We start from the raw sequence: 23,021 nt of genomic DNA on the forward strand, positions 1-23,021 counted from the left end.
ATGTAAGCCTCCACCTTAAATTCCTCCATATACCTGTCTAGTAGTCTCTTAAACTTCACTAGTGTATCTGCCTCCACCACTGACTCAGGCAGTGCATTCCACGCACCAACCACTCTCTGAGTAAAAAACCTTCCTCTAATATCCCCCTTGAACTTCCCACCCCTTAACTTAAATCCATGTCCTCTTGTATTGAGCAGTGGTGCCCTGGGGAAGAGGCGCTGGCTATCCACTCTATCTATTCCTCTATTCCTCTTATTATCTTATACACCTCTATCATGTCTCCTCTCATCCTCCTTCTCTCCAAAGAGTAAAGCCCTAGCTCCCTTAATCTCTGATCATAATGCATACTCTCTAAACCAGGCAGCATCCTGGTAAATCTCCTCTGTACCCTTTCCAATGCTTCCACATCCTTCCTATAGTGAGGTGACCAGAACTGGACACAGTACTCCAAGTGTAGCCTAACCAGAGTTTTATAGAGCTGCATCATTACATCGCGACTCTTAAACTCTATCCCTCGACTTATGAAAGCTAACACCCCATAAGCTATCTTAACCACCCTATCCACCTGTGAGTCAACTTTCAGGGATCTGTGGACATGTACCCCGAGATCCCTCTGCTCCTCCACACTACCAAGTATCCTGCCATTTACTTTGTACTCTGCCTTGGAGTTTGTCCTACCAAAGTGTACCACTTCACACTTCTCCAGGTTGAAATCCATCTGCCACTTCTCAGTCCACTTCTGCATCCTATCAATGTCTCTCTGCAATCTTTGACAATCCTCTACACTATCCACAACACCACTAACCTTTGTGTCATCTGCAAACTTGCCAACCCACCCTTCTACCCCCACATCCAGGTCATTAATAAAAACCACGAAAAGTAGAAGTCCCAGAACAGATCCTTGTGGGACACCAGTAGTCACAATCCTCCAATCTGAATGTACTCCCTCCACCACCACCCTCTGCCTTCTGCAGGCAAGCCAGTTCTGAATCCACCTGGCCAAACTTCCCTGGATCCCATGCATTCTGATTTTCTGAATAAGCCTACCATGTGGAACCTTGTCAAATGCCTTACTAAAATCCATATAGATCACATCCACTGCACTAACCTCATCTATATGGCTGGTCACCTCCTCAAAGAACTCTCTCAGACTTGTTAGACATGATCTGCCCTTCACAAATCCATGCTGACTGTCCCTGATCAGACCATGATTCTCTAAATACCTATAGATCCTATCTCTAAGAATCTTTTCCAACAGCTTTCCCACCACAGACGTAAGTCTCACTGGTCTATAATTACCCGGACTATCCCTACTACCTTTTTTGAACAGGGGAACAACATTCGCCTCCCTCCAATCCTCTGGTACCATTCCCGTGGACAACGAGGACATAAAGATCCTAGCCAGAGGCTCAGCAATCTCTTCTCTTGCCTCGTGGAGCAGCCCGGGGAATATACCATCAGGCCCCGGGGACTTATCCATCCTAATGTATTTTAACAACTCCAACACCTCCTCTCCCTTAATATCAACATGCTCCAGAACATCAACCTCACTCATATTGTCCTTGCCATCATCAAGTTCCCTCTCATTGGTGAATACTGAAGAGAAGTATTCATTGAGGACCTCGCTCACTTCCACAGCCTCCAGGCACATCTTCCCACCTTTATCTCTAATCGGTCCTACCTTCACTCCTGTCATCCATTTTTTCTTCACATAATTGAAGAAAAATATATATATTCAGCATATTTTTAATTGTAATTTATAGTTTCTTTTTAGGTATTGCACTGTGTTGCTGCCAAAAAGCAACCGATTTCATGACATATGCCAGTGATATTAAACCTGATTCTGATTCTGGATAGCAAAGAAATCAAGGTGTGTGGCAGAAGTACAAGAAAATTGTGCTAAGGTAGATCAGACACAATGTGGATAAATGGTGGAGAAGGCTTGAAGGGTTAGACGACTGTTCTTTATTTTCAGTGACCCACCTGCCTTTTTGAATCAACTTACTAATTAATTTATTCACTATATTAATTGAGTTTTATTTCAGAGCATGTATTGTATTATCCTCTGTTAAAATAGTTAGTAGATGTCTCTCCAAGCCTCCTATCTATTGATGTGCCCCATGCTCGTTGAAGAGTTAAAATTTGATCCGGAGGAAATCTTCTTTGTTTTGGAAAGAGGAGCATGATTGCCTGTCTCATTGATGATTAAAAGACATATCTTAATTGTAATCACGGAGGATTTAATGGTTTCTTTATTACAGAGCAAAGCTTTTGCAGATGTTAATTCTCAACATTTTTGAGCAGACTTGCTTATCAGTGCAGCAAAGTGTTCGGCCTCTTGCAGGTAATGGGAGGATCATACACCCTTATTACTGTAAGTCATATAATGATCTAGATTGCATATTGGAGCTGGGAATTTACAGCATTGCATTTCTCTTAGTACTTTGGTTCAGACAAATTGTCTGGGATAAAGCCAACCCTGACAATGGAGTCAGTTGCTACCAAGGTCCAATAATCTGGCATGAGTTGGAACTTCCTTGGCCAGTGGGTAGTGAATCAGTGGAACTCATTGCTACAAACGTATGTTCAGGCTGTCACTGGGTGTGTTTAAAGCAGAGGTCGATGTGTTCTTGATTCGTAAGGACGTCAAAGGTTATGGGGAGCAGGGTTGAGAGGGAAAATAAATCAGCCATGATGGAATGGCAAGCAGAGTTGATGGGCTGAATGACCTAATTCTCTTCTTATACCTAATGATCTTATAACCTGCTGGAGAAGAAACAAAGATTAATGTTTGTTGGACTTTAGAAGAATGAGGGGCGATCTCATTGAAGCCTATCGTATATTGAAAGACCCAGAGAGAGTGGACATGGAGAGGATGCTTGCAATAGTGGCGGAGTCCAGGGTCAGAGGGCACTGACTCAGAATACAAGGACATCCCTTTAGAACAGAAATGAGGAGGGATTTCTTTAGCCAGAGGGTAAATCTGCAGAATTCATTACAACAATGGCTGTGGAGACCAAGACTTTGGGTATCTCTGAAGCGGAGGTTGATAGGTTCTTGATTAGTAAGGGCATCAAATGTTACAGGGAGAAGGCAAGAGAATGGGTTGAGAGGGATAATAAATCAGTCGTGATAAAGTGGCAGAGCAGACTTGTTGGACTGTATGGCCTAATTCTTCCCCTATGTCTTATGATCATATAGAGATACCAGTCGTCAAAAATGCTTGCTCTAAGCACAGCCACTACCCGTGGAAATGAGGTTTCCACTCACAACACTGGACTGTAATGGATTGGGGCAGAGAGTAAGTGGCTTCCAGACTGACAGAAATCTTTAGTTTTTTACCCTCCTGCTGACTGCCAAAGGAGAGTCACTTGTAGAAAAGGAGAAACATAGATTTCCATTGTACAGGCTGTTTGAGCATATGATTGAATATAGATTCGCTTGTCATAGACTCATATGGATTACAGTGAGAAGGAGGGGTTCCTAGGCTTTTTTATTCCATGGACCCTTACCATTAACATTGTGAACCTGGTATAGAAACAGGCCCTTCAGGCCAACTCATCCATACCAACCTAGATACCCAGCTGTGCCAGTCCCATTTGCCTGCATTTGACCCATATCCTAAACCTTCTCTACCCACGTCTTCTAAACTTTCTAATTGTAATAGAATCCACCATTTCTACTGGCCATTCGTTCCACATGCCCACCACTCTTTGTGTGACACACTTGCTCCTCAGCTTCCATTTTAATCCTTCCTTCTCCCCGTAAATCTGTGCCCTCTAATTTCAGACTCCTTTACCCTGGGAGAAAGACTGTGGCTGTTCACTTTGTTTATGCCTGTCATGATTTTATAAACATCTATGAAGTCACTCCTCGGCCTCCAAACTCAAGTGAAAACTCAAGTATATTGACTGGCTGCATCACAGCCTGGTATGGAAACACCAATGCCCTTGAATAGAAAAGCCTACAAAAAGGTAGTGGATACGGCCCAGTCCATCACAGGTAAAGCCCTCCCCACCACTGAGCACACCGACACAAAATGCTGTCGTAGGAAAGCAGCATCCACCATCAGCGACACTCAACATCCAGGACATGCTCTCTTCTTACTGCTACCATCATGAAAAAAGTACAGGAGCCTTAGGACTCACACTACCAGGTTCAGGAACAGTTATCACCCCTCAACCATTAGACTCTTGAACAAAAGGAATAACTTCACTCAATTTCACTTGCCCCATCATTGAAATGTTCCCAAAGGCAACGGATTCACATTCAAGGACTCTTCATCTCATGTTCTCGATATTTATTATTATTATTATTATTGTTTCTTTATTTTTGTATTTGCACAACTTGTTGTGTTTTGCACACTGGTTGAACACCCAAGTTGGTTCATTCTCTCATTGATTCTGTTGTGGTTATTAAACTCTATGGGTTTATTGAGTGTGCCCACAAGAAAATGAATCTCAGGGTTGTATGTATGTATTGTGATAATAAATTCACTTTGGATTTTGAACTTGAAAAATACCCTGACCAGCCAGCCTCTCCCCATAGCCAAGCCCTCCAGCTGATTTCAGAATTAGAAGCTGGTTTATTATCACTGACTTTGAACTTGCCTTTCTGCAGCAGCAGTACAGTCCAAAGACATAAAATTGCTATAAATTACAAACATAATTAATGCAAATAAGGAATAATGAGTTAGTGCTCATAGGACATTCAGAAGTCTGATGACAGAGGGGAAGACGCTCTTCCTGTAATATTGAGTGTGGGTCTTCAGGCTCCTGTACTTCCTTCCTAGTGACAGTAATGAGAAGAGGGTATGTCCCAAATGGTGAAGATCCTTAATAATGGATGTCGCCTTCTTTAAAGATTAAAGATTAGCTTTATTTTTCACACATACGTCAAAACATACAGTAAAATGGTTCATTTTGTGTCAATGACCAACACAGTCGGAATATATGCTGGGGGCAGCCCACAAGTGTCGTCATACTTCCAGTGCCAATCTAGCGTGCCCAGAATATGGGGGGGAACAGGAGCACCTGCTCATGAGGACAATGATCAGACGGGTATGGACGGCAATAGTCCCAGTGCCGGTCAATGGGAGTCGGCAGTTTAAATGGTTTGGCGCAGACTAGATGGGCTGAAGGGCCTGTTTCTATGCTGTACTTTTCTATGACTCTATGACTGTACGATAGTCGTGGGAATTGAACCCTGGTCACTGTTCACTGTTCACTGGCACTGTAAAGCATTACAATAACCACTATACTGCCCATTGGAAGATGTCCTCAGTGGTGGGGAATTCTGTGCTGTTAAATCTTGCCATTCTCCTGTTAAGTCTATGTTTGAGTCTCCCCTCACCTGGGAACATGGCTGTGAACATTCACCCTATCTACGTCCACTGACTGATGGCCCTTTAAGTAAAAGAGGATCATCAGGAACCTGATCAAGAAGAAGGAGATGGGGTACTCGCCTATCCTACTCTTACAGGCTCCCTCACACCCCTTATCTCTTGATGAAAAGCCAGGAGAAGGGTAAAACAAGCTCCTCACCTCTGCAACCCTAATTTTGTATGACTAGTATTGGTATCATAAGGTTGTTATAGCTGGTGCAGGTTATGGGGTTAAGCTCCCATTACCTATTAAATGCCCCCAATAGCGTGTGTCTCAACCACCGGTAGCCTCTGACAACAAAGTCCAGCTCCTGGCCTTCACATGTGGCTTAGCTACTAAGCCTGGTGGAACCATTTCTACTGACAGGAGAACAGACAAAGGCAGGTTCCTGACACCTTAAAAACAGTCACTTCACGGAGATGGGGTTTGTTGTCTGTGGTTGGCAGCTCTGAAAACTCTAATCTCAAACCTCCACCGTCTGGTGGCTATACTCACTCATGGGTAAGGCTTTGGGAGTAAACCCAAAAGAAAACTCTGAAGCTGGAGTCCCAAGGGCAGACCTATGTTGAGTTCAACGCAAACTGACGTCTCCTGCGATGCCATTGCTGCCAAAAACTGTCATTGGTCTCTGCCGTTCCTTTGGGCTCATCAACTGCATCTAGAGGGCAGGGGGTTGCTGATGGGCAATGGCTTGCTCTACATATCGCACTGCCCTGGACTGCATACTGGCTTGTCAGTCAACTTTGACTTAAACTTCCATGGCCAACCCAACCAATAGGAGGCGCTCAGTGAGGGACAAATTCACCCCCACTGCAATTTGCTTGCACTGCAGTATAACGTTGCTCGAACACATTTGATCAGCAGTTATCACATGAAAAAGTGTGGGCTATGAGGAAAAGAAAATCCTACATTTACATTGCAAATTTTGTGACCTCAACATGGCCTCAGGCACTTTACCTCTACAATTGAGGTACCACAGTAATGGAGGGAAATGTGGCTGCTAATTGCATACAGCCAGATGCATAAACTGCATTAGAATAATTTCCCCACTTTTATTTAATGTTTTCTCTGCTTCCATTCATGCATTGCTACTGAAGTAGATTTAGGTAGGGGCGGCACAGTGGTGTAGTGGTTAGCACAATCGCTTTAGTGACAGAAATTACTGATCAGGGTTCAATTTCCACTGCTGTCTGTAAAGAGTTTGTGTTTTCTCCCCGTGGCCATGTGGGTTTCCTCCTGGTGCTCCAGTTTCCTCCCACATTCCAAACATGTACGGGTAAGGGTTAGTGAGTTGGCACATAACATGTCCATGGGCTATGGGTAACCCGAGGTAATTTCTAAAGTAAGTACATGTTTGGCACAGCATCATGGGCCAAAGGGCCTGTATCGTGCTGTAGGTTTTCTATGTTCTATGTCCACAGAAAAAAGTAATGTACAAAATGCTGAAGGAACTTAGCAGGACAGAATATATGAAAGTGAATAAATAGTCGACGTTTCAGGCCGAGACCCTTCTTCAGGACTGAGAAGGACGGGGGCGGAGAGGTGGGGAATGTCAGAATAAAGAGGTGGCCAGAGGGGAATGAAACTGCCTGCAAGGTGATAAGTGAAGCCAAGTGAGTGGGAAAGGTCAAGAGCTAGAGAGGAAAGAATCAGGTAGGATAGGAGAGTGGACCATCGGAGAAAGGGAAAGAGGAGAGGACCCAGGGGAGTTTGTTCTGCGTTGTATCTCTAAAGAAAAAAATATAAATAAGTTTACAGGAAGGTGACTGTAACTCAGATAATAACACATTACAGCAGCGGTGTGAGGATGTGCATCTCAGAACACACAACACGTTAAACCTTGAAGTGGATGGGCCACACCATCGGAAGTCCACAAACATACTCTCAGTGGCCACATTATTAGGTCCAGGAGATACCTAGGAGCTGAGTGTATCAGGAATTTGCTGTGGTGTGTTGCTCAGGACATGACATGCAACATGAAATTAATACAATAAAGTAAAAAAGGGAAAGACAGCCCACAGCCCATTACAAACAGAGTGGCTCTTTCATAGAACATAGAACATAGAATAGTACAACACATTACAGGCCCTTTGGCCCACAATGTTGTGCCGACCCTCAAACCCTGCCTCCTATATAACCGCCCGCCATAAATTCCTCCATATGCCTGTATTTCAGAGTTCTAAATTGACCCACTCTCCCTTTCTCTTTTCCCACAATGCTCTGCATTTACTTTAAAGTCCATATCCAATTTCTTATCAAAAGTTCCGGCTGAACTTGTCTCCACCACTGTTTCAGGCTGTGCATTCCAGATCTCACCAGCATCTCTGTTCCTTGTGCTTTAAATCGAGGTTCACTGGCTTCCTTTTGCTCAGAAAAAACTGCAGGAAGTTATGAGCTCAGCCAGCTCCATCATGGACATTTAACTCCCCAGCATCCAGGGCACCTTCAAAAGGCAATGCTTCAAAAAGGCGGCATCTGCTACTAAGCAACCCCCATGACTCTTCTCATTGCTAACATCAGGGAAGAGGTACAGGAGCCCGAAGGAACAGGAACAGGAGCCTGAAGGAACAGGAACACACTCAATGTTTCAGGAACAGCTTCTGCTCATCCGCCATCAGACTTCTGAACGGTCAAGGAACTATGAACACGACCACAAACTGTTTTTGCCTCTGTATTTTGATTCCCTCTCTTTTTGAACTAATTTAATATTCTTTTTTACTTACTACTTATTGTAATTTATAGTTTTTATTAATATGTGTTGCAAAATACTGCTGCTGCAAAACAAATTTTTTTATGGCATATATTAAACCTGTTTCTGATTCTAAGGTCAGACCTTAACTTTGAGCTCAGTCAGCCGTCCCCAGCATCAGTAGTCTTTCTGCGTGGGAGAGAGAGTTGTTTGAGGACGTGTTTAGTGACCCTAGCCTCGAAACATTCTCCCCACATTCCCTGCCGCATGCTCTCAGTATTCTCATTGGAAGGGATCTGAACATACTGCGAACACTACCTCACATTTTTCTCTCTTTTCACTACTTATTTCTTTACTATGTTTCTTATTGTAATTAATACAGAACATAGAACTCAACATCACTGTACAAACCCTTCAGCCCAAGGTGCTGGGCTGACGTTTCAAACTGTCCTGAGACCAGTCCAACCCTTTCCCATTATATAACCCTCCATTTATTCTATGATCTATGTACCTATCTAAGAGATTATTAAATGCCCTTAATGATTCTGCCTCTACCACCACCCCGGCAGGGTATTCCACGCATCCAACACTCTCTGTGAAAAAAAACCTTCCTCAGACATTCCTCCTATAGAATCATTGAAAAGTATAGCATAGAAACATGCCCTTCAGCCCAACTAGTCTCTGCCAAACTATTTAAACTGCCTGCTCCCATCAACCTGTACAGGGACCATATCCCTCCATACCCCTACCATCCATGTACCTATCCAAACTTCTCTTCAACATTGAAATCGAGCTTGCATGCACCATTTGCACAGGCACCTCATTCCACACTCTCATGACCCTCTGACTGAAGGAGTTGCCCCTCATGCTTCCCTTAAACTTTTCACCTTTCACCCTTAATCCATGAATTCTTGTTGTAGTTCCACCGAACCTCAGTGAAAAAATCCTACTTGTGTTTACACTATCTATATCCCTCATAATTTTGTATACCTTCATTACATCTCCCCTCAGTCTTCTGCGCTCCAAGGAATAAAATTCTAACGGATTCAACCTTTCCTTAGAACTCACGTCCTCCAGTCCTGGCAAGAACATTGTAAATTTTCTGTGTACTCTTCACACCATTTTGACATCTTTTCTTTAGGTAAGTGACCAAAACTTTCACCCAATAACCTTAAAACTATGCCCACTGGTATAGTGATGCGTCTAGTGTGGTAGTGTAGTGGGTAGTTCTTGTCGCTCTCACTTTCAGCTTCCTCCGCTGGCTAGCAGTCTTGTGAAAAGGAGAGCTGAGTGTGTAAGTCTCTCCCTGCCAGTACTTAGTCTCTCCAACAGCTAGTCTCATGTAGTGCCTCCTCTCTGAACTAAAGAGGATGTGGAGAAGGTCTGGCCCCTGCACATGTACCACACAGGCCCACCAGAGTGTGTACACACACTGGTGCTTGTGAACCAGATTACCATCTATGGGTAAATAGCCCATGCCTTGTTGTCAGCCTCAGGAGAGACAAAGGTCACAGGGGTAAACCCAGACAGAAAATCCAAAATGGATCCCCTAAGGTGGCTGAATGTCTTTGAACGTCCTTCCGGCAGCTCCTGCAGCCAAGCTGCTACCAAATGTATTGCTTTGTAAGCTTGCCTTTGGACTGCATTGGTGAGGCCGGGAGGGGGATCTTGAGGACTGGACATCTCAGGATCTCCATACCTTCTGCCCAAGTTTGCGATGATGATGATCACCCATTGTCCTTCGAGACAATGTGCCACGTTGTGTGACATAGGCAATTATGGTTGTTTGACCAGGATTGTTCTTGGCAGAAGTGGTTTGCCATTGCCTCCTTCTGGACAGTGTCTTTACAAGATGGGTAACCCTAGCCATGATCAATACTCTTGAGAAATTGTCTGCCTGACGTCAGTGGTCACATAACCAGGACTTGTGATATGCACCAGCTGCTCATACTACCATCCACCACCTGCTCCTGTGGCTTCATGTGACCCTTATCAGGGGCTAAACTGGAGCATATTACACCTCCTTTGGTAGAGATATATGTCCATCCCACCACCCACTAAACCAGAAGATAAACCTGATTTTGATTCAGAATGCATTCACCAGTGGAAATAAGTTTCTCCTTAATATTTTCTAGCTAAAGCTTTCCCCATTCATCCACTGGAAAAACTGGCTGAGCAAGATTCATTTGTTCATTGCAACACTGGGCTTGAGGAAGCGTCAACTACATCGTCTCCAAGGAAATCAGCGTTTGAAGAGTTAATTTAAGTGGTTGTAGACTTTAAAAAGGGTAAAAAAGAGTACAAACACTGCTGTGTGTTTCCAGTCAGGATTGATTGAGAATCACTGAGAGAACATCTCTGACTGAGCCTCTTAGTGTCAGGCAAAATTCCCTTTCACAACATCTATCATCTTGCAAAACTGCTTAGACAATAGTGCGACAGAACCCCTTACGACAATGTCAATCATTCCATGAAAAAAGACCCTTCGAAGCAATTTACTTCCCTCTGTTGGCCTTTGAAACAAAATCTCTGCAGGTCAATGCAGGAATGAAAAGAATGTTGTGCAAAGTTTCCTTTTTCAACTCGACTTAAATGCTGACCACAGGCCATGAATCACATCCTAATGGGTAGGTGTTCCTGCATTTTGATTTGCCGATGTCCTGCAGGAGGGGAGCAGTGGGCTTTGTCGAGAACTGTTTTCCCTCCGAGGTCTACTTTGTGATTGCTGCTGTCGGCTGAGGAAGGGTAAATTAAAACTACAAAGCAAGTAAAATTAAAGGCGCACTGAGTCACAGATGGAAACATCTCAAAAACACGAGAGATCCTACAGACGTTGGAAATGCAGAACAACACCGACAAAATGCTAGAGGAACTCAGCAGATCAGGCAGTATCTATGGAGGGGAATAGACAGTTGACATTTCAGTCCACAACCCTTCATCAGGACTGGAAAGGAAGGTGAAGGGTGGGGTGCAGGGGAAGGAGACAGAATAATAAGGTGGGGAAGAGGATGGAGCACAAACTGATAAGTGATAGGTGAGACCATGTAAGGGGGGGAAGATAAGTCTATGGGGGAGGGAAGGATGAAGCAAGAAGCTGAGTGATGATAGGTGGAAAAAGTAAATGGCTGAAGTAGAAGGAATCTGATAGGCGAGCAGAGTGAACCATGGGAGGAAGGGTAGGAGGAGGGGCACCAGAGGGACATGATAGGCAGGAGACGGAAAGAGAAAAGGTATGAGGGGAGCCTGAGTGGGGAATTGAAGATGAGTGAGGGGGGGTGGTGGAAATTACCAGGTTAGAGAAAACAATGTTCATTTCAGTCTTTGTATACTCTGCCATCATGATAGACAGCAAAATTATCTGGCGGGATAATCAAGGTGATCTTATAGAACTTAACCCATTGTTTAGTGGAGTGGAGCGCAGGAGATGAAAATTGGCTCCATGCACTCGGATGCCAGCGATGTGGACATGTGAGGAAGGATGTCATTGGATGTTGGGCTGCTGCAGGTCAGTGCATCTTGGGATAGTTGTCAGTGTGAGCAGGAGGAATGAGGGCCAATGATTCAGCAAAGCCTGGAAACTGGGTCACGTCAGCGAGTAGTCCATGAGTCAATACCAAATATAGAAGCACAACACTTGATCGGAAGTCTCAAATCGAAGACCAATAGCCGAAGACCGGAAGCCTGGAGGTCAGACCTGGGGTTGGAGTACTGTCCTTCTGTGTGTGGGTAGAAGAGAGGAAAGGGGCTTGCTTTGCTATCGCCATTTTGTTGCTCATGTGTTCTGTGTTGTTCCACCAAGCAGTGTGTCCATGCTCTGTTGGAGCCAGAATGTGAGGTGACATTTACATCGAATATAGAGCAGTACAGCACAGGAACAGGCCCTTCAGCTCACAGTGACGTGCTGAACCAAATAAATTAGTAATTTATTAAGGCCAACTAAACTAATCTCTTCTGCCTACGCAATGTCCATATTCTTCCATTTTCCTCATAGTTAGGTTCCTATCTAAATGTCTTTCAAAAATCTATAATGTATCTGCCTCTACCACCATCTCAGCCAGTGCATTCCAGACATCCACCACTCCTTGTGTGAGAAACTTTCCCCTCACATCTCCTTTGAAATTGCCCCCTCTCACCTTAAATCCATGCCCTCTGGTATTAGACATTTTAACACACAGAGGATGCAGAGGGGGATCACAAAGTCGAGGAAAGAGGACCGGGTTGAGACAACAGAGACTTATGGAGAAGAGGAGTTCGGTGGGTAGTAAAATGGACGAGTTCACGGCGCTAGCCAGGCGTCAGAGAACATTTCGGGAGTGCAGTGTTGTGTGTTTTACTGAAATGGGGCTGCACGTGGACATATCTGATCAAAGCATTTCCATGGACGGCTTCCAGACCGTTCGGGCTGACCGGAAGTGCACTGAGAGCGGTAAGCGTAAAGGAGTTGGGGGCTTACTGTTCTGGTTAACAACAGATGGTGCAATCCTGGTCATATTACAATCGAGGAACGTGTTTGTAGACCGGATATTGAACTTTTTGCTGTTGGACTCCGGCCATATTCCACCGAGATACAACACTGGGCGTCACAAGAGGTTGTTCCTGCCTGTGGCCATCGAACTTTGTAGCTCCTCCCGTGGAGGGTCAGACACCCTGAGCCAATAGGCTGGTCCTGGACTTATTTCCATTTGGCATAGTTTGCATATTGTTGTTTGATTGTTTGTGGTTTTTGTATTGCTATATTTATGCTCTATTCTTGGTTGGTGCGGCTGTAATGAAACCCAATTTCCCTCGGGATCAATAAAGTATATCTATCTATTTATCTAACTAACCCTGGGAAAAAGATACTGCCTGTTGACTCTATCTATGCCTCTTATACTCTTACTAACCATTATCCGGCCTCCCTTCAGCCTGTCTTCACTACTCCAGAGAAAACAACCCACGTTTGTCCGACGTCTCATTATAGCCAATGCCCCTGAATCCAGGGAACATCTTGGTAAACCTCTTCTGCATCCTCTCCAAAGTCTCGACATCCTTCCTGTGATAGGACAACCAGGACTGTACACAATACTCTAGATGCGGCCTAACTAGAGCTTTATAAAGCTGTAATATGACTTCCTGCCTTTGGAGCTCAATGCCCCAACGAACAAAGGCAAGCATGGCATGTGCCTTCTTAACCACCCTATCAACCTGTGCAGCCACTTTCAGGGAGCTATGAACTTGGCCCCATAATCCTTCAACAACGCTGTTGAAGGTCTTGCCTTTATCAGTGTACTGTCTTTTTACATTTAACCGGTTTAATCTCTACCTGCAATTTCTCCACTTTTATCTGCAAATGATCTATATCCCTCTGTAATCTTTGCCAGTCATCTACATTATCCACAACAACACCAATCTTCATAACATCTTCAAATTTATAAACCCACCCATTTACATTTTCATCCAGGTCACCAACCTCACCAACCACAGATGTCCCGGCACAGAGCCACGATGAACTGGCTGAGAAGACTCGACAGGCTGAGTGGCCCAGTTCTGCTCTATATCTTATGGTCTTATGATTTACTGGTGCAAATTAAATGTATTAAAAACGCATAAAAAGGGTTTGTAAAATTTAAGCTGTTTTCACTCCCTGAAGCCAATAAGCCAGTTGACTTTTGCAAATAACTGGAATTAATAGATGTAAAATGTCACCTGCTTACATTTTTTCTGTCTCGTCAGCAGCTCAGCTATGTTTGAGGGAAGGGCTGTAACAATGATCCATCGCCTGTTTTCTGCTGACAATGGAAATTGTCAATGCGAGTCAGTTTTAAAACTTGGTCTAATCGTTATCTTGCACACTCAGTGGCCACTTTATTAGGTACACCACTACACCTGCTCATTAATGCAAATATCTAATCAGCCAATCATTTGGCAGCAATTCAATGCATAAAAGCATGCAGACATGGTCAAAAGGTTCAGTTGTTTTTCAGACCAAATATCAGAAAGGGGAAGAAATGTGATTTACATGACCTTGACAGTGGAATGATTGTTGGTGCCAGATGGGGTGGTTCAAGTATCTCAGAAATTGATGATCTCCAAGGGTTTTCATGTATTAGTCTCCAGGGTTTCTAGAGAATGGTGTGAAAAACAAAAAACATCCAGTGAGTGGCAGTCTGAGGGTGAAAATGCCTTGTTAATGTGAGAGGCCAGAGGAGAATGGCCAGACTGGTTCAAGCTGACGAGAAGGTGACAGTAACTCAAATAGCCACATGTTACAACAGTGGTGTGCAGGAGAGCATCTCTGAATGCACAACATGTTGAACCCTGAAGTGGATGGGAAACAGCTGCAGAAGACCATGAACATACACTCAGTGTTCACTTTGTTAGGTACAGGAGGTACCTAATAAAGAGGCCTCTGAGTGTACAGACTGTTATCAGTCTATGCCACGGGCTGGAGGGTGCAAGCCCAATGTCTGCAAATCTGAGTGTCTGGGGCCAAGGTCTGGAGAACCAAAAGTGGCCTGACCTGGGGCTGGTGTTCTGTGTGTGTGTTTGAGAGAGAGTGGGTATGTGGCAGGGTGGTAAAGGGGTTTTCTCTGCAGTTGTTGTCTTGTATTGTTCTGTTGTTGCTTGTGTTACTCCAATGACCATGGTGGGCATGCTATGCTGGCATTGGAATGTTTAGCAATACTTGTGGACTGCCCCCAGCACATTTGTGCGTGTGTGTGTGTGTGTGTGTGTATATATGTGTGTGAGAGTGTGTGTGTGTGTGTGTGTGTGTGTGAGTGTGCGTGTGTGAGTGTGCGTGTGTGCGCGTTAAATCCAAAAACAAAACAGAAGCAGAACGCTGGAAGAACTCATTTGTCAAGCAGGATCTGTGGAGACAAGTGGTGCAGGTCAATATCTTGGGCCGAGCGCCCCCTGAGTCCTGATACACAGTCTCGTTGACTGACACCCCCAAGTTTGTCTCTGTGGATTTGGCTTGGCCCACTTAGCTGTTCCTGTGATATGTTTTCATCCATTTCGCGCTGTTGGCTGAGCGACAATTATTGTGCAGAGACTCGGTGGGAGACCTTGGTTCTTCTTTGACTGGTGGCACAAGAAAATTGGAGCAGGGGGAAACACAAGAGATTCTGCAATTGCTGCAGGGTAACACACACAAAATGCTGGAGGAGCTCAGCAGGTCAGGCAGCATCTATGAAAATAAACAAACAGTCAATGTTTCAGGCCAACATCCTTTTTCATATCTGGGAAGGAAGAGGGAAGATGCCAGAATAAAAATGTGAGGGGAGGGGGAGGATAGCTAGAAGGTGATAGGTGAAGCCAAGTGGGTAGGAAAGATAATGGGTTAGAGTGGAAGAAATCTGATGGCAGGGGAGAGTGACTATGGGAGAAAAGAAAGGCGGAGACGACCCGGGGGAAGTCCTCACCCAATATGCTGCCTGGCCTTCTGCGTTCCTAAGAGCAGGAATAGACCACTCGGCCACACAAGCATGTCCTCCCATTCAATATGATCACGGCTGATCGATGCTGGACTCAACTCCTCTTCTGTGTTAGTTCACCACATCCCTCAAATTCATCCATCTTGAAAATAGCCATAAAGCTCCACCTTAAATATAATAGAATCATAGAGTCATAGAGTGCTTTTGCACAGAAAAAAATGCCTATCAGACCATCGAGCCCATACCAAGCTTTTACTCTGCCTACTCCAATCAGCCCATGCCTGGAGCAAAGCCCTTTGAACCCCTCACATCCATGTATTTATTTAAACTTTTTGTAAATGAAGCAATCAACCCCGCATCTGCTGGCAGCTGGTAACACACTTACACCACCTTCTGAGCAAAGAGGTTCCCCTTAAATGGTTCTCTTTTCACCCCTAACCTATGAACTCTAGTTCTAGTCTCACCCATTCTTAGTGGGAAAAAAGCCTGCTTGCATATGCTTTATCTATACCCCTCAGATCTGTGTTTGATGCTTCAAGGACTCTTCGAGCATGTGAGAAGTCTAGCTTGCTATAGCCCCTGCACCTTATTCTCTGCCTGCACTGCTCTTCTTTGCTAACACTATATCCTGCATTCCGTTTTCTTTTCAACTACCTCAATGCATTATTCACACCATCATCTGTCTGGCTGGAATGCAAAACACAAAGCTATTTACTGAACCAGAATCAGAATCTGAATAAGATTTAATATCACTGGGTTATGTCATGAATTTTTTTGCTTTGTGACAGCAGTACACCGCAATACATAATACTAGACACTATCAACTACAATAAGAAATATATGTAAAAAATTAAATCAGTAGTGCAAAAGAGAGGAAAAACTATTGAGGTAGTGTTCATGGGTTTATTGTCCATTCAGAAATCTGATGGCAGAGGGGAAGAAGCTATTCCTACAACATTGAGAGTGTGTCTTCAGGCTCCTGTACCTCCTCCCTGATGGCAACAATGAGAAGAGGACATGTCATGGCTGATGAGGGTCCTTAATGATGGATGCTGACTTTATGAGGCATTGCCTTTTGGGGGTGTCCTGGATGCAGGGCAGGCTAGAGTCCATGATGGTGCTGACTGAGTTCACAACTTCCTGCAGCTTTTCTGATCCTGTGCTGTGGCTACTCCATTCCAGACGATGATGCAACCAGTTAGGGTGCTCTTTACGGCACATCTGTAGCAATTTGCGAGTGTATTTGGCGACACACCAATTCTCCTCAAGCTGCTAATGAAATATAGTCACTGTCATGTCTTTGTAATTGCATAAATATTTTCGGTACAGGATAGATCGGCAGAGATGTTGACAGCCAGCAACTTAAAACTGCTCACCTTTTCCACTTCTGCTCCCTCGGTGATGACTTGCATGTGTTCTCTCCATTTATCCTTCCTGAAGTCCACAATCAATTCCTTGGTTTTACTGACAATGAGTGCCAGGTTGTTGCTGTGACACCACTCAACCAGCTGACCTTTCTTGCTCCTGTATGCCTCCTTGTCGCCATCAAAATTCTTCCAACAACAGTTGCGTCATTGGCAAATTTATAGATGGTGTTTGAGCAGTGCCTAGCCGCACAGTCATGAGTGTAGAAGGAGTAGAAGAGCAGGCTACGCATGTATCCTTGATTATCATAACATTACCCTTTTGAAAAGCCTTTTCTATTTCCTATTGTAATCTGTGGTGCTCCTCCCAGCCACTGTTGGGAGGCCTGTATATAACTACCATCACGATCCTTTTACTCTTGCAGTTTCTTAACTCAACCCACAAGGATTCAACATCTTCCGATCCTATTCACATCTTTCTACTGATTTGATGCCATTCTTTACCAGTAGAGCCACGGCTGCCCCTCTGCCTACCTTCCAATCCCTCTGATACAATGTGAGCTGCAGTCAATACACAGCAGCCTGACATTGATATTGCTATTGTTCAGGTGATCTGAGGCTGAGTGGAGAGCCAGTGAGATTGCATCCACTGTGGACCTATTGTGATGATAGGGCAGACTGCAGTGGGTCCGGGTCCTTGCTTAGGCAGGAGTTGATTCTGGCCATGACCAACCTGTCAAAGCACTTCATCACAGTAGTTGTGAGTGCAACTGGGCGATGGTTATTGAGGCAGCTCACCCTGCTCTTCTGGGGCACTGGTATGATTGTCACCCTTTTGAAGCTGGTGGGAACCTCTAACTGCAGCAGTGACAGATTGAAGATGTCCTTGAACACTCCTGCCAGCTGGTTGGCACAGGTTTCTCTAGCCTACCAGAGACATCATCAGGGCTTGACACCTTGCAAGGGTTCATCTTCTCAAAAGATGTTCCGACTTCAGCCTCCAAGACAGAGATCACAGAGTCACCAGGCAGTCATGCTGGTGTGGTTTCATTCTCCCCTTCAAAGCGTGCATAAAAGGCATTGAGCTCATCTGGGAGTGCGGCATCACTGCCATTCTTGATGTTAGGTTTTGCCTTGTAGTAGGTAATGGCCAGCAAGCCCTGCTGGAGCTGACGTGCATCCGATTCCAAATCTAACCTCAATCGGAATAGTTTCTTTGCTCTTAAAATAGCCTTCCTTAGGATGAAAAAACAATCTATTGTAGCTCAGTATGTAATAATACTAAATGAAGGGGGAAGAAGTGGAACAAATGGTATACGTCTGGGCAGTGACTTTCCATAAACAGATATGATTCCTTGATATTGGAAATGGAATTGGTTTATTATTGTCACGTGTTCAAGATTGTTTAATGTCAATTCCAGTACATAAATGCAAGGGAGAAAAAAATTGTTACTCTGGATCTGATACCTCACAAAAAAAACATAACAAGATAAAGAACGCAATAATTAAAAAAACACAATAAATATAAGATAATAGGATATAGGAGCAGAATTAGGCCATTTGGCCCATTGAGTCTATTCTGCCATTTCATCATAGCTGATCCAATTTTCCTCTCAGCCCCAATCTCCTGCCTGCTCCCCACATCCCTTCATGACCTGACTAATCAAAAATCATCAACCTCTGCCTTAAATATACCCAATGACTTGGAATCCTTCACAGCTGTGTCATTGAATTCCACAGATTCACCGCTCTCTGTTCAAATATACAGGTTAAGATGTAAAACAGCTTATAAGGTATACATAGATGGAGTTAATGTCCATAGGGTGACAGTAGGCACAGGAGTAACTTACAGAAAATGATAAAGTAGTGGTGGTTGGGGGTGTGAAAGGTGGATTAGTGGGTGGAGGTGTTGATCAGTCTTACTGCTTTGGGAAAGTAACTGTTTTTTAAGTCTGGTGTTCCTGGCATGGATGCTATGTAGCCTCCTCCCTGATGGGAGTGGGACAAACAGTCCATGAGCAGGGTGGGTGGGTGTACCTAGAGACAATGAAAATCTTATCTTGCTTACTGATCAGATCATTACATAATACATTGAGGTAGAACAAAGTAGGGCAGAGGGATCTAGGAATAACGGTGCATAGTTCCCTGAAGGTGGAATCTCATGTGGATAGGGTGGTGAAGAAAGCTTTTGGTATGCTGGCCTTTATAAATCAGAGCATTGGGTATGGGAGTTGGGATGTAATGTTGAAATTGTATAAGGCATTGGTAAGGCCAAATTTGGAGTATTGTGTACAGTTCTGGTCACCGAATTATAGGAAGGTTGCCAATAAAATTGAGAGAGTACAGTGGAGGTTTACTAAAATGTTGCCTGGGTTTCATCTCCTAAGTTACAGAGAAAGGTTGAACAAGTTAGGTCTTTATTATTTGGAGCGTAGAAGGTTGAGAGGGGACTTGATAGAGGTGTTTAAAATTATGAGTGGGATTGATAGAGTTGACGTGGATAGGCTTTTTCCATTGAAAGTCGGGGAGATTCAAACAAGAGGACATGAATTGAGAGTTAAAGGGCAAAAGTTTAGGGGTAACATGAGGGGGAACTTCTTTACTCAGAGAGTGGTAGCTGTGCGGAACGAGCTTCCGGCAGAAGTGGTTGAGGCAGGTTCGATGTTGTCGTTTAAAGTTAAATTGGATAAATATATGGAAAGGAAGGGAATGGAGGGTTCTGGACCTAGTGCAGGTCGGTGGGACTAGGTGAGAGTATGAGTTCAGCACGGACTAGAAGGGCTGAGATGGCCTGTTTCCATGCTGTAATTGTTATATGGTTAAAGTTAAACAATGGAATGCAGAATAAAGTGTAACAGCTACGAAGAAATTTATTGTTCTTTTTCACACCATGTGGTGCATCTGGCGGCATTTTTTACAAAGCCAAGTTGCTAGCTCAAAGCTCAACCCAGTATGGATGGAAAGTGTGCAAGGGGCTGGCCGGATTCGAACTTAGGGCCATTCGCCTCAAAGTCTGGTGCTGGTGTTAATGCCACTACACCACCAGCCAGCTATACATAACTGAGAAGGTGCAGTGGAACAAAAACAATAAGGTGCAAAGGCTATAACGAAGTTGATTGTGAGGTCAGGTCTCCAATTTATCATACTAGGGAGCTACTTAATAGTCTGATAACAGTTGGGTAGAAGATGTCCTTTTGCCTGCGGTACATGTATTTAGACTTTTGTATCTTCTGCCCAATGGAAGAAGGGAGGAGAGAGAATGCCCAGGATGGGTGAGGTCTTTGATTATGTTGGCTGCTTCACTAGGGCAGTAGACAGAGTCCATGGAGGGGAATCTGGTTTCTGTGATGTTCCGAGCTGTGTCCACAACTCTGCAATTTTTTGTGGCCAATTGCAGATCAAAACAGTACCTAATGTAAAAACTTGGGGTGTTTTATCTTGGGTAGCAGAGGTTGAGAGGAGATGATAGAAGTTTTACGGTTAAAAGAGGCATAAACAGTGCAGACAGCCAGCTTCTTCTTTCCCCAGAGCTGATATGTGTAATAGGAGAGGATGTGCATTTAAGGTGAAAGGGGCTAAGTTCTAATGAGATGCTGCGGGCAAGGCTTTGACTCGCAGAGGGATTGGTGTCTAGAATGTGCTGCTGGGCTTGGATGGTGGAGGCAGCTATGTTAGGGACATTCAACAGGCTCCTAGATGGGCAAGTGAATATGCAGGAACTGAAAAGATATGGACATTGTGAAGGCAGAAGGGGTTAGTTTCACTGGGCAATTAGTTACTAATTTAATTCAGCACAGCATTGTGGACTAAATGCCTTTTGCTGTGCTCTACCATTCTATTCTCTGTGTCCTATGTTCCATGTCTGTTCTGAACTTGATGCCAATGTAATCACATCTGCCTGTACATGGTTCCTGTCTCCTCGTTTCCCTGTCTGTTTATGTGCCTGTCAAATACCTCTTAAGTGTTAGATAGACAGACCGACTACGGATAGACAGACAGACTGACAGTCCATAAGACCATAAGACATAAGAGTGGAATTAGGCCAATTAGCCCATCCAGTCTGCTCCACCATTCCATCATGGTTGATTCCAGATCCCATTCAACCACATACACTGTATCCCTTGATGCCCTGACCAATCAGGAGTCTATCAACGTCTGCTTTGAATCTACCCACGGACTTGGCCTCCAGTGTAGTCTGTGGCAGATTCCACAGTTTCACCACTCTTTGCCTAAAAAAATTTCTCCTTACTTATGTTCTAAAAGGTCGCCCCTCAATTTTGAGGCTGTCCCCTTTAGTTCTGGATACCCCCACTAGAGGAAACATCCTCTCTACATCCAACTTATCTGGTCCTTTCAACATTCAGTAGTTTTCCATGAAACTCCACTGCATTCTTTTAAATTCCAATGAGTACAGGCCCAAAGCTGCCAAACACTCCTCATCATCTTTGTGAACCTCCTCTGGACTCTCTCCAATGACAATACATCCTTTCTCAGATAAGGATAAAACTTCTTCTGTTTAAGTAACTGTGGACTCTCTTTCCGGAGGTTTTACCATCCTTCACGTCCTGCCAGAAGTCTCCTTCCTCATCACATTTGTAGCAGACAATACTGGTTGCTCCCTTTTTCAAATGACCCCTTTCAATAGCAGCCATCTGTTTAGTATGTTCCATCAGTAGGTCCAGCTCCCTATCAGCTTGGACATGTCGGGAGGCCACACCCGCAGATAACAACCGGGATATCTCTGTTCTAAACTTTGCCACAAACTCCTGTAATACCTCTGTTTGTGGGAAATCAGGAGTTAATTCAGCAACAGAGGCTACAATCAGGGTCTGTACCCTGCTGGCAGAGGCCTCCCACTCCTCCATCGCATTTTCCTCCTTTCTTACTTCTCTGATCAGCTCAAGAAATGAGGAAAAGGGGCACGTCTTATGGGACATTGGGAGAATGAAAGTGATCATCTCCTGTGATTGTGCACCTTTTGCTTTTTGGTCTATCCTTAATTGATTCACCTTAGCCATTTGGAATTGATTGAACTGAACTGGCCTTACCTCCTATCTCCTTCACATACATGAGGAGTAAAAATCTTAACGTTACTGTCATGGTCCAGTCTGTGAAGGCCGGATTCCGGTTCACGGTCCGGTCCATCACTCCTTATTCCAGGTTTTTTGGTTTTCCCTTTTTCTGTTGGGTGCAAAGCATGTGCTACCGGGCTGCTAGGAAACAATATGATTTAGCGATATGAAACGATATGAGTCAGCTGCACCTTTCCTCATTCCCTGTCACGCCCACTGTTGAACTTGAACGCACGCATGGTCATCAGTTGGTCATTAACCTACAACTACTCGATGAGTAAAAAACAAACGTCGCTTGAGAGTTTCTTTAGAAGAGGTGGTAGGGGACAAGTGGTTAAGTCTGAGTCCACATCTGAGGAGCTGTTTAGAATTAAGGGTAAGAAGATTAAATTCTGTATGAAGTTAAACATGATTACAATATTGAACTTTGCAATGAACAGTTGCAAAATATTTTTGATATTTTTTTGCTCTTGGAGCATTTTCAAGGCAGAGTACAAAGTAAATGGCAGGATACTTGATAGTGTGGAGGAGCAGAGGGATCTGTGGGTACATGTACACAGATCCCTGAAAGTTGCCTCACAGGTGGATAGGGTAGTTAAGAAAGCTTATGGGGAGTTAGTATTCATAAGTTGAGGGATAGAGTTTAAGAGTCACGAGGTAATGATGCAGCTCTATAAAACTCTGGTTAGGCCACACTTGGAGTACTGTGTCCAGTTCTGGTCGCCTCACTATAGGAAGGATGTGGAAGCATTGGAAAGGGTACAGAGGAGATTTATCAGGATGCTGCCTGGTTTAGAGAGTATGCATTATTATCAGAGATTAAGGGAGCTAGGGCTTTACTCTTTGGAGAGAAGGAGGATGAAAGGAGACATGATAGAGGTATACAAGCTATTAAGAGGAATAGATAGAGTGGACAGCCAGCGCCTCTTCCCCAGGGCACCACTGCTCAATACAAGAGGACATGGCTTTAAGGTAAGGGGTGGGAACTTCAAGGGGGATATTAGAGGAAGGTTTTTTACTCAGAGAGTGGTTGGTGCATGGAATGCACTGCCTAAGTCAGTGGTGGAGGCAGATACACTAGTGAAATTTAAGGGACT

This window comes from Mobula birostris, chromosome 12 (genome assembly GCF_030028105.1).
Source record: "Mobula birostris isolate sMobBir1 chromosome 12, sMobBir1.hap1, whole genome shotgun sequence".
Lineage (NCBI taxonomy): Eukaryota > Metazoa > Chordata > Chondrichthyes > Myliobatiformes > Myliobatidae > Mobula > Mobula birostris.